The sequence below is a fragment of the Pteronotus mesoamericanus genome, unplaced genomic scaffold (genome assembly GCF_021234165.1).
Source record: "Pteronotus mesoamericanus isolate MK-2021 breed Mesoamerican mustached bat unplaced genomic scaffold, CSHL_Meso_final contig_90, whole genome shotgun sequence".
NCBI lineage: Eukaryota > Metazoa > Chordata > Mammalia > Chiroptera > Mormoopidae > Pteronotus > Pteronotus mesoamericanus.
This window is the reverse complement of record NW_026555277.1, coordinates 5,274,826-5,292,303: the sequence shown is the minus strand read 5'-3', so window position 1 is coordinate 5,292,303 and position 17,478 is coordinate 5,274,826. Positions and strand designations below refer to the sequence as shown.

Genomic DNA, 17,478 nt, shown 5'->3' with positions numbered 1-17,478 from the left:
AAAAACAAATGTGGAACAATCATGTCTATACCAAGAGAACACGTTGCAAATGTGTTCTCCTTAAGGATTGGGTGAGGGAGGGAACATGAAGTAAGACATGCTTGGAGATGCCAGATTCTGACTCATAGAGACCACAGCTGCCTTGGTGGCCCATGGGTGGTCAGTGGCGACACATGCAGATCACAGGGCTGGCTCTGGCCCCTGGTTCCCTGTGTGACCTATCCAGGAACATCTGCTTTATGGAAAGAGGCAGATCAAATGGCTTAAGAAAAGATCAGGGTCAGAGAGGAAAAAAATGAAGTTGCTTAAGCCCTAGGCTTAACTTAATTTCCTCCTAAAAAGGCACGTGGTATGCTTAGTAGCACGTTTTAGAGGAATGTAAAACGTGCTCCTGGTCATTGGTGTGATGGTCTGGGGTGTGCTCCTGCGTCAAGATGGGTCACGTGGCCTGAAATAAAGGCTGAGTGTTCAGATCCGGCCAAGTGAATGGAGAAGTCAGTGCCTTTGTTTTATGATTCATGATCTTGCTCCAGCTCTGGGTGAATCCTTTTGATTTTAATCTCCCTTTTCATTTGCAGACATGCAGTCAGAGCACTTGCCAAAACGTTGACTTTCACACCTACCGTTCCTAGCAGTATTTCAGCTTAGGCAGCGCAAGTGCATCAATTGGAGGTTCTCATTTCTGGGCTTTTCTCATCTTTAATGTCCTGGGCACAACAAGCTTCTCATTTTATTATGAGACATTGAGGAAATATTCTTTTTCCTCGTAGGCATTCTCTAAAAACACCAGGAAACCTGAGATGTAGGTACATTGTTATTTATAGTTTTTCCTGGTTAAGTGTTTAAAGTGGAATGACAGAAGAATTTATTGTCTTTCCTGTTAATTTTATGTGTGTATGGGGTCCATAGCTAGAGCATATTGCCTTGGGGACAAGAACCAAATATTTTAGCTTTATTTTATGCATAACTTCCACCTGAGCTCAGTGCCTTGCCAGCTGATCGTTGGAAGGTTCAATTTGGATGGAGAAAATTTCTGCTTCCAGTATTATACTGAGGTATATGAAGGAAGGGGGTAGTAGTATCCACTTACTTTTATTGATCCCACCCATTTAATTATTCAGAAATACTCCTCAGTTTGTTTAGCAAAGTTGAGACCCCCAGAGCCAGGTGCTCTGTTGAAAGCTGGGAGAGTGGTAAATAAGACAAGACACGATCCCTACTCTCATGAGACTTAAGTTCTAGTTAATGAAATATAAACAGTGAGGTTTCTATGATGTTGAGAAGAATCTTTTAGATGTACAGTTGCAAGGCATCCTCAATTTTTTTTATTATATTTTGAATTTATTATATACTTTCCCTTTTTTACCTTGTTTACCTTTGGGTCTGTAAGTTACTCCCCATTCAATATTCAACCCATTTCTGTAAAATGCATTTCTGACATTTCAATAAAATTTTGGATTTTCATGAAAAGGTAAGATATGCTATCAAAACTTTTTCTATTGAATTTTATTGAGATACTACAATGGTAGGTAATTACCCCACTGTCTTATTTAAAACATGGAGAATATTTCTCTACTTACAGTTTTCTGTGGAAATCTGGAAAGCTATGCAAACCTTATTTTCATAGGCCTGTGCACTGCCAGAGGAAAGAGGTCCAAAGGGAAACATAATTTGTGGCAAGAAAAACACTACGGAGATGAAAAAAAAAAAAAACCAACCCCAAGTATAGAGACATTTGAAAAGAACAGCTCTGGCTAGAGACCGGAAAACACCAGGGGTTAGCATAGCTGAAAATACATATAAACATGTTTTAGTTTTGAGAAATGGCTCATAGGAGATTTAGTGGCTGTGAAAAGCCCCCTTTTATTTCACATAGGAAGGGGACTTAAAATAGCCGATTTATGGCACTGGGAAATCCCATCCCCTAGGGTCTCAGTTCACTTGAGCTCAGCTCACAGATGCAGGGACCTGCATTGTGCAAGCACAGTGCTCTGGATGGAGACAGGAAGCAGGACACACTGAGCCCGGCCTGCAGCATCTTTCAGTCCACTGTGGAGGTAAGTATCTAAGCAGGAAATTTCTTGACGCTGTGAAAAGGCCCATGAGCCCAGGTTACCGTGGGTGGTTTGGAGGGTAGGCACGGAGCCTGCGAGGGGGTGGAGGGATGGAGGGAGGAGGTATCACAGGAGATCTCCGGAGCAGGTGACGCCGAGCTGAGTCTCCAAACAGAGGGTCATGAGTATGTCAATGAAGTAGTATTTTCATTATAAACCACTTGTTTAAAAAAAATGAATAAGGACCTCTATGAAATGATTCACATAATGTTGAAACTTTCCAAGTTGAATACGAAAGACATAATCACATCCCGGGTCTGCTGATGCCTCCCTTGCCACGGAGCAGAGGCAAAACAATTGAAAAATGCAGTAGTGATTCACCTGCAAGTGTGTTCAGATAGACTCTGCCAACTGGATTCCCTGAGTAGCATGTTCTCCCCAGATGAGGGTCTGGTACTTGGCACACTAAAGTAGTTTTCTAATGGAAGAGTCCTGTCACTAGAGCTCTTTCTTGATGCCAAGCAACCAAAATCATCACTTCTGACTTTCTTCACTTGGTGACCTGCATCGGATTCACAACGTTCCCATGGGGTTAAATTAGGATTAATTAGCTGTGAAAATAGCTGGCAAGGCCACTAGCCCTTTCTCAGGTAGTCTGTCACGCAAGCCTCATCCAGGGGCATCACATTGTTTTGTTCGTAAACTCTGATGCTGATATCATAAGATTAACTAATTGCTTTTCATTCTCAGGAAAGCAAATAAATCATGTCTAAGTCAACAATAGCAAAAACTCATGACCTCTTCCTGGTTGGGATAGTTTCCGCTTCAGAGAATGCTTTCGTGACACACAATAGTTTTGGGAATGGGAAGTAAGGGTCTCTTGATTCTCTGAAATTGTATCTTTTCTGAGAAATATTAAAAAATGATTGAATTTCTGAACGAGTCTCTTTCACAACATTTAAACAACTTAAGAATTTGGGGACTTTCTTCATAATGCTCTTCATAATGCCCTAAAAAATAACTTGGAATAGAAGATTCTCTATTCATACTTCTCTCCATCTTTTCACTTCTGACAAAAAAAGTGTGTGGGTGGGGATAAAATAATAGAGAAATAAGCATTTCACATCACCACAAAGCATATTATATTGTCTTCCATTCAGCCATTCAAGTTCTTGTTCATTTTGGATATGCAGTGTTGGGTCAATAGTATGGCTTGGAAGGGTTTTAGCCCCATTCGAATCTCCATCCAGACCCATTCCAAATAAATATACAATCTCAATAGAAACTGAGCCCTTGCTATGCACATACAGCTTCAAAAGGAGAACCCCTTACTACCATAGTTACCACTTTCTGTGTGCCTGTCAGCTCTTTAGAAATTCTAGCACAGTTTTGCAGGGAGCAGCTGTGCCCTATGTCTTTGGAGTTTAAGGCAGGTGCAGTGACTTGATGGACAGACAACTGTATTCAGTCATCTGGCGTGATGCTTTCATCTCATACTTTGCCAAGGTTTTCTTTAGAGTCATCTAAGTCCAATTAAGTTGTCATGGGATGTATTTTTCTGGACTTTTTCCCCCCTAATTTTACTTATTTTGAGCGAGTTGGCACAAGATCCAAGTCAAGACATATGAGTTCAATTCATAATCTTGCTGTTCTTACTCAACTTATTAGGGTCTGCAGAAGCCAGCTCTTGCTTCTTTTCCCTGTAGAATGACAATGTTGAGGAAATTGTAAATATGGCTTGGGCATGCTGAAGGAAAATCCCATTTCCATATTTTAGACTGCTTCCTAACCATTAGTAAGCAAGATTAGAGGCCAATGTCATTGCCATTTCAGTCTATTTGGTTGGACTTGTTTGTTGCACACTAAAACATAATTTAGAATCACTTCTTTATTGTCTCTAACTGAAAAGCAATTAACTTTTGTTCTCACTGCATGTTATGAATGGAATGTTTGTATGTGTCTTTCCCATTGCCCCAAATTCCTAAGTTGAAGCCCTAGCCCCTAAAAGTGATGGCATGCAGAGGTGGGGACTTTGAGAGGTAAGTAGATTTACAGGAGGTCATGAGGTGGGGACCTAACAATTCAATTTGTGTCCTCATGAGAAGAGTAAGAGACCAGAACTGTCTCTTTACATGAGAAGATACAGCGAGAAGGCAGCCGTCTGCAAGCCAGGAAGGGGACTCGCCGAGAAATGAATTTACTGGGGCCTTGGTCTTATACTTCCCAGCCTCCAAAACTATAAGAAAATAAATTTCTGTCCTTTAAGCTACCCACCCAGTCAATGGCATTTTGCAATAGCCCAAACAAACTGAGACAAGCTGCCTTTATGATTGTTGCCTACAAGCCTCACCGAAACCAAAGGGACAGAAATTATCTTAACTCTATAAATGGATAAACTGAGACTCAGAGAGCTTAAATAGCATTCCTGCCCCAGGATTCAAAACCATGGAAAGAGCAGATTGAGCATGAAATCCAGGCCTGAGCAAGGACTGTTTAGAGCTATACTGTCCAATACAGTGGCGGCTCGCCACAGGTGAAATGACATTTCAATTTTAATTTCAATAAAACTTCAATCTCTTAGTTGCTTCATTTCGAAAGCTCTATAGCCGCAGGTAGCTAGCGGCTAACACATTGGACAGTGCAGATATAGAAGATTTCCACCAGCAGAGGAAATTTTACCAGAGCCTGCTGAGATCTCCCTTTTGCCAAGAAACTCCAGTGGCTGAAGAGGCCCAGGTGCCATTCCATTTCCACATATCGTGAGGGGAGAAAGCACACGCAAAAAAAACACTAGAAGGAAGATGTTTGGATTACCATCAAGATCATGAATGATTATTAAATAATACACATGTTAAAAGTGTATGAGGTAAGAGATAGAAAGCACAATGGTGGTTGCCAGGGATTGTGGGGAGAGGAGAATGGGGAGTTATTGTTAACATGTACGGAGTCTCAATATCACAAGAAACAAGGAGCTATGGGGATGGATGGTGGTGATGGCTGCACAACAAGGTGAATGTACTTACCGCTGAACGGCACACTTAAACATGCTTAAGGTGGTAAATTTTATGTTATGTGTGTTTTACCACAATAAAAAGGATATACTACACCGATATTCCTATGTTGATAGATACTGCAACATCAAAACAAGTGTATGAGGAAAGTTTAACTTCCTCTGCACCCCCTTTTCCCATCTCAGATTTTGAGATAATTCCAGGGTGCACTGTGTGGTCCTCACCAAAATTCAGTGTCAGGGAAGGGCGACAAGGCCTCTGAAAGAAACCGACCTTGAGGTGCGGTCTCTGGGCACGCTCGAGCTGGCAAGGTCATCCCAGGAAGAGCCAAGCTGCACCACAGAGGGCAGAACGGCCGCGCGGCAGGGGCATCCTGCGCAATGCTCCGGAGGGCAGCCGCGAGTGGCTGGTCAGACTCTGTGGGTCTCCCTCTGTCTGGCCTCTGCAAGTAATGCTGGTTCTCAGCTGGTCCCGATGTCTGGACCAAATGGCTCCCCAGTTATTTTTCTAATTTAGGGGGAATTGTTTTAAGAAGAAAATATTAGATTTCCTGCTAATAGACTAGGTCTTAAGTGATTAACAAAAGCCGTATGACTGCATCTGTGTCCGGTTTTAGAACAGGTCAAACTATTTACCTTGACTACCTGGACTGCGTATGGTTATCACCTAGGGAGCTTTATGAAGTGCTGATGCCTGGCATTCTGATTTGCTGTCCTGGGCATTTGGGCTTAAAATACCCTCCCCAAACTCCCTAGGCGATTCTAATGTGCCAGCAAGCTTGAGAACCGTGGGTCATGGCATAGAGGATGTATCAAGCATTTCAGTGCATGTAAAGTGCACAGATTACCTGGCACACGGATAGAACAGACACAGAAAACATGACTGTTTTTGTTGTTACTATCGGCGCAGGGCTGAAACCCAGACCAAACAGAGAATACATAAACAACTAGACTGTCTCAGCACTCGGAGAGTGGCCATAGCCGACCAAAGACCCGGTCCAGGTCTCTCGGTGCTGGGAGCAGTTATTCACTCATGAACTGTGTTTCTCTTTCTGCTTAGGTAATTAACACTGGGAAGGGGGACATTTGGCGTCTGTCTTCCAAAAGGTTCAGTGTGACCCTGACTCCTGAAATAAGAAAGGCAGGCTTGCGAAAATGGAATGTTTATGTGTTAACACCTCCAAATCTTGAAAGAAGCTTTAAAAGAAATAAATAATGAGCCTTAGGAATGATTTAAGAGGAAGTGCAACGGCCAATTATTCTTCCCCCACAAGGACATTGGTGCCAATCAATTTGCACTGAGCACCTCTCAGTGCAGGTTCCCATTGGAAGACCCAGTGTGTGATACGGTACAAAATGCAAGAGCTAAACGTTTCAAACAAGGAGCTTATAATACGTATTTATTTGTAATGTATAAACACTTTTAATGAGAGTAAAATTCATTTCCTATGCAGATATGAAAACTTATTTTTAGAGTTGTAGAAAGTCTATTTACTTACTATAACAGATTTCTATCCACTTTGTTACTTGTTGCCCATGTACCACTGCATCGAACATGATTGTATCAAAACATTTCAGTGGGCTTTTCATCCTCTTTCCTTAAAAAAAGAAATATCTACATGAAAATAAAAGCCTCCTTTTTCTCTTCAGTCTTTACTATTTTAGTTTCCAATCTGTCTTCGTAAGTTGAATTTGCCAAATTGTTTTAGAATAGGCTGAAAAATCACCCTCAATTTCCTTTGTATTTTATGTATATGTTCACTGAAAAACGATCGTGACAAAGTATCGTAGTAGTAGAATCTGGTGCTCATTTTACTCAGTCTTGTTGCAAGATGACGCTGTTGTCCTCAGTCATTTGGGGAGCATAGTATACACTGGACATGTAATTCAAGATTTTTCTTACAATTCATTGAACTTTGGTTTGAGCCGTCACAGGATGGCCAAGCTGGAAATATTACACAGTAGCTCAGTCCCTCCAAGTGGAAAAGTACACAAAGTCTCAATACATGCCACTGCAATAGCTTTTTGGCTCCAGTTCAGAAAGCAGGCTTGCCAGACCCCCGGTGCCTCTTCTCAAGTACAAAAATGGAACCTCTTCATGTGGACACAGTTCCTTTGGCTTATTTGCATTGGCAGTTCTGCTGGTGATGACTTGGACTCACGAGAGCTGTGAAAGGTGACACTTTAGAGGCTTACTTTGTAAGTGATCTTTTTCAACTTAATTATCCCAGTAGCTCTTTTCTATAAATTAACTGCTAAGGTAAAACCTGGACAGTTGAGTTTCCATAGTCACTCAGGAATTCATTCGCTCATTTGTTTACTTAATTCATTCAGACAAGAGTTTACTGAATGTCTGGAGCCTGGCACTGTGTTAAGCTCAGGAGGGGACAGCACAGTAGAAAGAGTTCTGACAAAGGTCTTGGGAGAATCCTCTTATTGCTTGGGCGGCCGGGCCATGTGACTTGGTGCCCTGCCTACGGGGAATTACACATTCCCAGATGTCACCATGTGATTTGCTTTGACCCATGAAATGCGCAAACACGACATGCATTTTTTTTATCTGGAAGTTTTTAAGAACCAAGTCTTGGTCAGTCATCTCTCCTTCTGCCTTCCCTCTTTTTTTGGTGCCCAACAACGTCCCCAGTGTGGGCTGCACCTTCCATTTAGGCCTGGAGTGAGGCAGGGAGGAGGGGCTGGGAGCAGACCCCCGAGGGCCCCGGGGCCACTCCTGAGATTCGGGACTTCCTTGGTAGCGCAGACCCCCAGCCCGCGCTGACCCACGCAGTGTGCTCTTGCTGCAGGTGCGCAGTGTAACTCAGCGTTCGGCTCTCGGGGTGCAGTCTGAAGGCTCACTCCCCGGCCCCCTCCCAGCCTGTTCAGGACCCATCAGAGCCTGCGTCATCCATTCAGCCAGGTCCTCTTCCTTTTTTAAACTTTCCCAAGCGAAACATGGCTCCGGCTTTCTTCCATTACTCACACAAGGTTGCTGCTGCTCAGAGGGAGGAGCCGGGGGGAATGTGGGAGAGAAAGGGGACACGAGAGCCGGGGAAGTAAGAGTGGAGGGGGGACAAGCTGAGGGAGTTGCTTCAGGGGCTGCATCTGCAGGGACTGCTGCTCGCGTCTCGCCCCAGATGTCACAGCCTACAGCTGCTTCCAATCATTCGATGCACGCATTTCCTGTCCAAGCCGAATAATAAAAAAGAAGAGACACACACCACCAGAACCCTCATCTCCATCTCCCTTCTCTTCTAAAGCTCCGTATTTATAGGCCTTTAAACAAATGCATTCAGAAAGATGTAGGTTTTTTTTTTTTGGTTGTTCTTGTTGGTTTTTTTTTTGTTTGTTTTTTTAATTTGGAAAAACAGAATGCTTTTGAGAAATGATTTTATTTCCTGGAAAAAAAAAAAAAAAGAGCTTCTCCTGGACTCAGAAGTGACTCCCGAATTGGTGGTGTAATTGTTCCATCAGCCGTGGGTGTTGGCCTCAGGACTCAGTGGGTGTTGGCCTCAGGACTCAGTGGGTGTTGGCCTCAGGACTCCGAGCCGGTGCCTGAACTGCGTTCTGACCTCGTCTCCAGGGGGAGGGAGGGACCGGGGAGCGCTGGAGGGAGGGAAGCCTGTGGCCAAGGCTCTCTGGTGTTAACCTCGGCTTATCCTTGAGCCCATTGACTTGGTTAACGGTATCACTTCAATCATTCTACAAATATTTATTAAGCACCTTCTACACGCCAAGCTCTTTCTAGATGCTGGCCGTCAGGGATTTTCTGATTTCTCTCTGGCATTTCAATGAACACATAAAGCACTCTACCGCTTTTTTTTTTTTTTTTTTTAAATGATCTTCTCAAGATTATATTGAGGATCCTTGAGAATCCAATGCATCTTTAGATGATCACCAACCTGCTTCGGGTGGTACCTCAAGTTGAGTTTCCAAGGGAACGAATTCTGATACTGAACTTCCCATGCACAAAGTTTATTGGGGAAAGTGTCTGCAGTAACATCTGTGAGAATGGGAGGGATGTAGGATTGGACAGAGGGAGAAGCTGGGCTGCGATGTAGCAGCTGCAGAGGCTCAGCCGGCCCCACTGGAGCTGAGGAACTGAGGAGCTGGGATGGCTTTCTGTTATTCCACTTTGGGGTAAGAGGCTTTCTGTTTTCCTCCTTCCCAAGATGTGCCAGTCGTTGTCTGTGGGCAGCTCCTGGGAAGGGAAGAGATCTTTGGGAGAGGCTTCTTTTGCTGGAGGGCAATTCCACAGTTCCACGTGGGTCAGGAGCCATCACTTCCGGCAGCTGGCCGGTGAGTGTCTCCACCCAGGGCCCCCTAGGCAGCCCATCGCAGCAACTACTGCAGATGGGTGCAAGGCAGGACCCCACTTCCCACCATCTCCCAAAAGATCTGCCAGAGTCTGACATGTGGGTTCGTAGAACTTGTTTGTTTTCAGCTCTCACGTTCGCACTCTGTATCATTCCCTGGGGTTCTCATTTTCCTCACTGGGAAACCAGCTGTCATATAAAAAACTATTGGTTTTCTGAATTTGCTTGGAGGAGGATAATATCTTCCTGAGGAAATGTGCCTGTACTAATGCTTCAAAAAAAATGATGTTTATGTCTAGATGATAGCACTGTAGGGGTTACAAACTCCACGTGCCTGTTGGTCATCCTTTCCAGAAATGCCGTGTTAACCAGGCAGGTGTATCACAGAAGCAGCAGTGAGACAGAGGCAAGTGAAAGGTTGTGTCCGAGGTGCACTGAGTACTGTATGCAGGATTTGAGCCCAGCCTGGGCACTTTTCACTGCAGTGGCTAGCCACGAAATTCCAGGTGTTCAGCAGGTAGGTAGGGAGGGGAGAGATTTCAGGGGCAGGAGACTGCTTCTGCCTAAAGCCAAACCTTGATCTTGTTTTTAGGTTTCAATGTTACTGAGGGACAAGGGCACTGTCTAAGTTAAGTGGGTTTGCTTTCTTCTTCCTTATTCTTTGGGAAGGAAGGTCTGTATTCAATTCTTACTAACAATAAGAACTTTGGATCATTGAAAAGAAAGTGTTTGTTGATGGACTGATTGGATTGATCCATGTAATAAAAATTTATTGATTAAAGATTTTGTGCCCTGCAGAGTGCCAAGAACTAAATACAAAATGGTCTGTTTTACCTCTCCCATTTGAGTTTCTCATTCAGTGGTCTGCTTGAAAAAATCATAGAAGAAAACCGGTAGCACCAAACAGTCTTATAAGTAGAAATTACTTGAGAATACATCTCACCGGTTTCTTTTTCTTCCTCTGAAGGATTTGTACTAAGGGATAAGATTGGGTAGACAGATGTGGGAATATCTGAACATCTCACATTCAGTTTGTCATGAAATCCAATCTCCTAAAACATAAAGGTAGCTGAAATTTTTCCAAATGAGTATATGTCATGTGATATTTTAGACGAATTTCAGTAGAACTTGATATGTGCACGGAGATCACAAAGGGACATGTATGGGACATAAATCACCAGTTATGCGTTTAGGTATTTGGTATTTCTTTAATGTATGATGGGGTTGGGCATTTGTAGACTGACATTATATGCCATCAAAATAAAAACAGAATCAAAATTAAAATATTGACTCTAACTCTTCCGTGTCTCAGTGGATAAAACCTTGCTTCTTTGTTCAGGACTCAGGACATTTATGTCAAGCTAGCGAATCTTGTCACATTGAACTAATCCTGGGAATCAAAACTTCTAGTAAGTGCTTCTCTTGGGAGCTTTGCAGGTAAAAAAAAAAAAAAAAAAAAAAAGGGTTTCGAAGGAGCCAAATCACCTCTGCAGCACCCATAATGCTTAGTATAAGATATGAGGTCTATATAGATCCAAGATGAAATATTTTCATTCACTTGAATTCATGGGCGCTTATCAAGAGGAAAGGGAAGACAGAACAAACATCTGGAGGGACTTCATGCCAGGAAGAGGGGCAAGTGTGGGCATGAGCTTTTAGAAGGTGACAGGGACTCCAGAGCAGGAAATGGAAGATGAGTAACAGCACCCCATGCCAGCGAGAGAGGTACCTGGGGGGAAGAGCTGCTGTATGATGAGAAGTTTGGGGGCAAGGGAGAGATGTTTAGAGTGGATTTTTATAATGTTTTAATGTGTTGTGTCTCCTCCATAAAATCTACCGCAAAGTGCAGTGTTACTTTGTAAGGATTTTTGATGACGGAATGGAAGTGGACTAATGACTGTCTCTCCAGTCAGAGGCACGCCGGAAGGAAAGCCTGGGATTGGTGCTCATTAGAGAAGAAATATCAGCACATCAATGGGTTTACGTGGTCACTTCAAGGCTGGGGATGTGGGTTTTGTAACCCAAGAACATGCCAAGGATCGAGGAGTTGGAGCCAGTAATCTAATCCCCTCCGTTTATTGATGAGAAAACTGAGGGGCAGAAAAGGTAGCTTCCCTGTTACCTGCTATCTGCTGCCTGCCCCACAGCTAGACTGACTGGTGCAAAGCTGGAACAGAACTCAGAATCCTGCAATCCTGACTGTTCTCCTCTAGTGTCTTTTCTCCTATCCATTGTGCACACATTGGTCTTTGAAAAATTTAGCCTAGGAAGTTTCTTCTCTATGTAACTATGAGAAGAGTGATTTTTATTTTATATATATTCCTGATATATTATGAAGTTATTTGCTTGCCGAAGAAATCTTGAAAATTCAAATTACAAAGAATGCCTTGCACAGAAAATCGGCGGATTATCAAGGCCTAAAATTCCTCCTTCATTCTTCTTTTACGTCATCTCAGAATGCTTGCCTTTGATGTTCTGAGATACCATTGCATATTTATATTGCTGTATAATGGTATTTGGATACTTTGATATTTAAATTTGACCAAATACAGTTAGACTTCTATTCCTGAGGATTTAGACCCACGCAAGCATCCCAACTATGTAAACGACATTTTGTTCCGTAACTTAACCAGAATCAAGTCAGTTATTTCTAATTGGATGTGTTTATGCAGTGGAAGAGCCAGCTTGGAACTGAAGACAGCAGTGCCATGTCCTGTTCCTCTAATCTTCCAAGGGTCTCTATGACGATCTCACTGACTGTACAGCTGCACAAAGGTGAATCTAGCGGATATTTAAAGAATTTATTAAGAAACATTCTTTGGAGGAAATATGTTTTCTAACAGATAGAAGTAATCTCTAAGTCTTCAAATTGATTTTGCAGATGAGACGACAGAAGTGGTTTTAATGAATGAGATCGATGATAATAGCTCACCTTTTTATTCCTTAGAGTCACAAGTTTTAATTATGTCAACCTAGGAATGTAGATGAACTTTTTAAAATGGCAGAGCCTCGACACTTTTCCCCATCAGACAAATAATAGCAGGAAACCACAGTCTTCAAATCCTCTGTCTCCCAAGCTTCCATGGGTACAGAAATGGTAAAATTTGCCAAGTCACCTCAACTAGATCTCAGAGTCTTAGGGAAGAAGAATCTACAAATTACCTTGGCAGATTTTTCCAGATGAGGCAGATTGTAGGGCCCTTAAAAAGGGGTGCATTTTTAAGGTGGAGTCTGAATCATTCCCATAGAAAACATCTCCTTTCCATGGCACTTCCTGAGTGGTCAGAGATCTTGGGGACTTGCTGGAATGCAGGTGTGCTCTCCATTGTGGACCATGTTATGAGCAAGTGTCCAAGTCTCAGAGATATTTACTCAAAACACTAGTGAGATATAGCTTATTGCCCAATACAAGATGGAATTTTAATAATAGGTGAAAAAAGTTTATCAACTTTATTAGTAGAAAGTTTTGTGGTTGGAGACCTCATGGTTACTGCTGAATGAATTACTAAGACTAGAGATATGAAATAATTGTTGAGATGTGGACTATGTATTTGTATAGCATGCATCTCCATTCTAATTCCAAGCTGAAATCTCAGATGACGAGTCTTTGTTTTTAACTCAACAGCTCCACAAATGCAAGGGTAATTTGGAACTGCCTTTTGACCCAGCAATTCCACTGCTGGGATTATACCTTAAGAATCCTGAAATACCAATCAAAAGGACCCCAATGTTCATAGCAGCCCAATTTACAATAGCCAAATGTTGGAAGTAACCAAAGTGCCCATCAGTAAATGAGAGGTTCAAAAAACCAAGGTACATTTACACAATGGGGTACTACACGTCAGAAAGAAAGGAGTTCCTACACTTCCCAGCAGGATGAATGGATCTGGAGAGCATTATGCTAAGTGAAATAAGCCAGGCAGTGAAAGAAAAATACCATATGATCTCACCTATAAGTGGAACCTAATCTACAAAACAAGCAAGCAAAATATAACCAGAGACATTGAAATGAAGAACAGACTAAGAGCAAACTAAAGAACAGAGTAACCAGAGGGGTGGGGCAGAGGGATAATAGGGGAAAATAGAGAAAGGGTCATCGAGGAACATGTATAAAGGACACATGGCCAAAGACAAAAAGGGGTGGGATTGAGGGTAGGAGGCAAGGATGGGTGGGTATGGGAGAGTAGTGGGGGGAAAATGGACACAACTGTACTTGAACAATAATAAATAAATGAATTAATTAATTAAAAAAAGCAAAGGTAATTTCAGAGTCCATATATCCTAAGAATTATTTAGAAGATAGCCATGTGGAAGAAGACATCATAAGAGATGAGCATTTTCTCCCTCAGCAGAACATTTCTTTGTTGCCTACTCATCTCCTCTTTATCCACACCACAATTTTCATTTAAGAACTGTACTTTCTGCATTCCTAGCCCCTAGTTGGGTGGGGTTGTTACCATCTGTAGCGAACAATTGATTGACTAAAGCAAAGGGCTCCTTTCCTGCCTCCATGATTGGCATTGGGTTGAGTATGTGAAAGTCCAATTGCTTTGGAGCCTTGGCATTTTCCTTGATGGTTGAGAGTGAATGAATCTTATTCTCCCCTGCTTTCCTCTCACTCTCTTTCACCTGCAAAGTAATGAGTCCTGAGGTTTTTTTCCCAGTAAAATTATTTTTATAATGATTAGGACAGATGCTTGAAAATTTGGACACATCCTGGGATATGTTTTTTGAAATTTTTCATAGAAAATGAAAGCCTGATTCACAGTGACACATTTAGCAAGTATTTCCTTAGTGTAGCCTCCTCTGAAATTGGGGGATAGGTCAGCAGAGCTTCAAATCCAGGATTCTCCACTGAGCTTAGGGATGTTTAACATAGTCAATGTATTCTATCTCGATGCTTGGAGATCACGTGAGCTATTAGAGACGATCACAGGGTGGGTATCCAGGGACCTTCAAATTCTTTGAGGCCGAAGAGCTCTTCACCTAAGGAAGTATGTAGAGCAGTGAACCTTCTGAAAAACTTCAGACGTTAACCATCTTATTGGACTTTCTATTTCAAACTCATCTGAAAGTATGATAAGCTGACAATGGTGACTGTAAGTTTAAACAAGAGGAAATCTCACCATCTTGGTTTCTTCCCTATACACAGTGCCATGTACAAGATTTTCAGAGTTCATAGTGTGTATCCTTTGGTTGAGCAACACAACAGAATCTGTATGTACAAAGCTTTGACCACTGAAATCCCCGTCTCTCTTTTATTGGCTATCCAGCCTTGTATGCCAGCTAACTAGGCTTATAATTCCTTGTTAAAAAAGCTGAGTGGGTCTCATTGTACCCAGAGGCAGTGAATTCCTTGGTCCTAACGCCTCATAGAAAAACTTTCCTAGAACTATTCCCCATCCCTGTCTATCATGAAGCTATGGTCGACTTTTAACTATAGACATGTATGCCTTGTGACTAACAAGCCAATTCACAAACTTGCTGGAACCTTTGTTATAAATAAGCATCCTTTAAGGTAGGACTCTGGGAGACTTATACTTATAATCCAAAACCTGTTTCCAAACTTGAAAACACTTTCGAGTATTTCTTTTGGAATTGCCATCTTAGAACACTTGAAATAATGGTAAATTTTTATTTTTTGAGGATGGGTTTGACTGTTAGAAACCTATGTTGCACTTGGTTTTAGGTTCTAAACTGGATAATGAAACTGACTAATCTTTTTGGACAAAAGGGAGGTAATGTTATAAAAAAACAGGTTAGCGTGTGTGTGTGTGTGTGTGTGTGTGTATGTGTGATGTGTGTGCACACACATGTCTGAAGACAGTTTGAAAAGTGAAGTGTTTTAAGATAGGGCAATATCACTAGGATAAGAATACGTACCTCAAGTTTGAAGAGGACAACACCCGTTCTTATTTATTCAATTTCTTATAGCTAAAATACCAGTTTTAGCATTTCATAGATATATTCTATATATAAGAAAAGCACTGTAATTATTGGTTGATGAGATTGTTTACTTTGACTACTTCTCTTCTCTTCATTGCTTCTACATGTAAGCCTGTCTTTCCTCTGTTGGGCCCTGAGGGCAGACCCATATTATGTGTCATTTTTGTGTAGGCCCTGCTGTAGCAGGATGTGGAAATAGTTGATCAAGTTTTCTCAAAAACCATCACGAAGCATTTGCACAAGTTTTGAATTTAACTTCTAATTGTGAGTTAATTAAGATATTTAGTCATACATTTTCAATCATTTCATATTTAATTAACCTTTGGCTTCCAATTGATTCTAGTAGAGAGCCTATGTTCAGACATAGAATTACTCACATAAAGGACTTTAGACTAGTTTGTGAAATATCCCAGTTTAGAAGTTTTATATTTAGGGAAAAAAAAAGATTATAATGATCTTATCAACTTTGCAGTGCTTCTGAGCAGAGACCACACAGTTGTCAGATGTTGCTGCAACAAAACCTGTCAAACCCCATTTTCAAGATACATATGTAAAAATCTTACATGAAGAACAAACACATTAAAACATAGGCCAAAATAGTAAAAGAATGAAATATATGAGAAAGACCTTTTTAGCAAGTAAAGCTACAGTTGCAATCTCTGAGGAAAAACAAGAATGCCGTGGCCTTATATTGCTTACATTTATAATAAAATGAATACTGAGAAAGGAGGGCTGAGAAACAAACTTTGCAAATTAATTATTATAAAAAACTTGATGAATATATATTTTCTATTTTTATCTTTTTTAGAATAATGCTAAAATTATAATTACAAAGTAAGACTAAAACCCAATGCCCTCTTATAGAAATCTAGACCTGTGTAATATGTTAAATATAGCTTATTCTACTTATTGCTCTATTATCTCATTTATTTTATTTTGTATACTTTAGATGTAAAATATTTATTGTAGTGTTTTTCTACCATTTGTAACTGATTAGATGCACTGCCTAAGGCCATTACTTGAAAAATTGAGCATCTGACCCTTGATCAAAACCCAGAAATACAAGAAAATGTGCATGAAACCTGATAAAAATGCCTTCACATGCTAATTTATTTTTCTATGATAGCTATCTGCAATAAAACTAACAAGAAAAATATTCAAATTTTAGTTTTCTTATTATAAAGATTTAAAAAAATTTTTTAAACCTTAAGTTCCAAAGTAAAAAAGAAAAAGGGGGGTAAGTGATTATAGCATCTCAATTCATTTTACAAATACCGGCTGTCCTGTATTAAGAATTTCCTGTAGAAAAAAATACCACATGAAAGATGATCTTTAGCATTAGAGACAGTGTGATAGTGGAAAGAAAAAAATTGACCACCGTTGACCTCGGGAGGGTCTCAAGTTCTCTGCATATGTTTCATATTCTGTTAAAATGGGGATTTCCATAAAAAGGGGCCTCTGAGGCCTAGTGCTTACTAAACGGCAGTTTCTGTGCTCTTCTTTAGGCTTCTCCTCTCTTTTGCTGTCATTTAGCCGGTTGCTGCTGCTGTATCTGGGAAGTTACTAGAAGCAGCATTCAGGAGCCCGCAGCCCACAGAACTTAAACCCCACAGCACTACTTCTGTTCATATGTAGGATATGATGAAAACCACAGTCAAATATGCCTTCCCTGCTAAGAGTGGTTCCGTGACTGGTCCAGACCACCTAAATGTGAAAATGTAGAGGACTAGGAACCAGCCACGGAGGGAGTGAAAACTGGTACAATGACTTTGGGGAGTATTTCAGAATTATCATTTATTTCCTTCTTAGGTCTTGCTTTCCTGAACGTTAAGATTGTCAACTTTAGGAAACATAGTTAAAAAAAAAAAAGTAGATGTGGATGCATATATAAGTACTTTTGAGAAGAAACTGCTACTCAGTAGAGTATTGAACAGGCAGAACATGTAGGTTTTCCTTATACAGAAAATGTTAATTCTGTAAAATGTCACTTTTTTTCCCCCGGATAAAGCAAGGTTTTACATTGGGAAATAGAGGTCTTCGTATTGAACTACTTTCCATGATGTGAGACACTGGTGCAAGTTTTATCCATTGGACCTGACCTCCAGCTTCCCCACCCAGTCTTCCTGTAGGACCGTGGCTTAAAGTGCTGTCTGTCTTT

General features: G+C 41.2%; 1 protein-coding gene across 1 annotated transcript in view; it reads left to right on the top strand.

Annotated features, from left to right (window-relative positions):
- MOGAT1 (monoacylglycerol O-acyltransferase 1) overlaps positions 1-10,827 on the top strand; it is a 310,581-nt gene extending 299,754 nt beyond the window's left edge. The window contains exon 7 of the mRNA XM_054585615.1: positions 10,812-10,827. The gene's annotated coding sequence lies outside the window, so the exon portion shown is untranslated. The remainder of the gene's footprint in view (positions 1-10,811) is intronic.
- Positions 10,828-17,478: the final 6,651 nt, after the last annotated feature.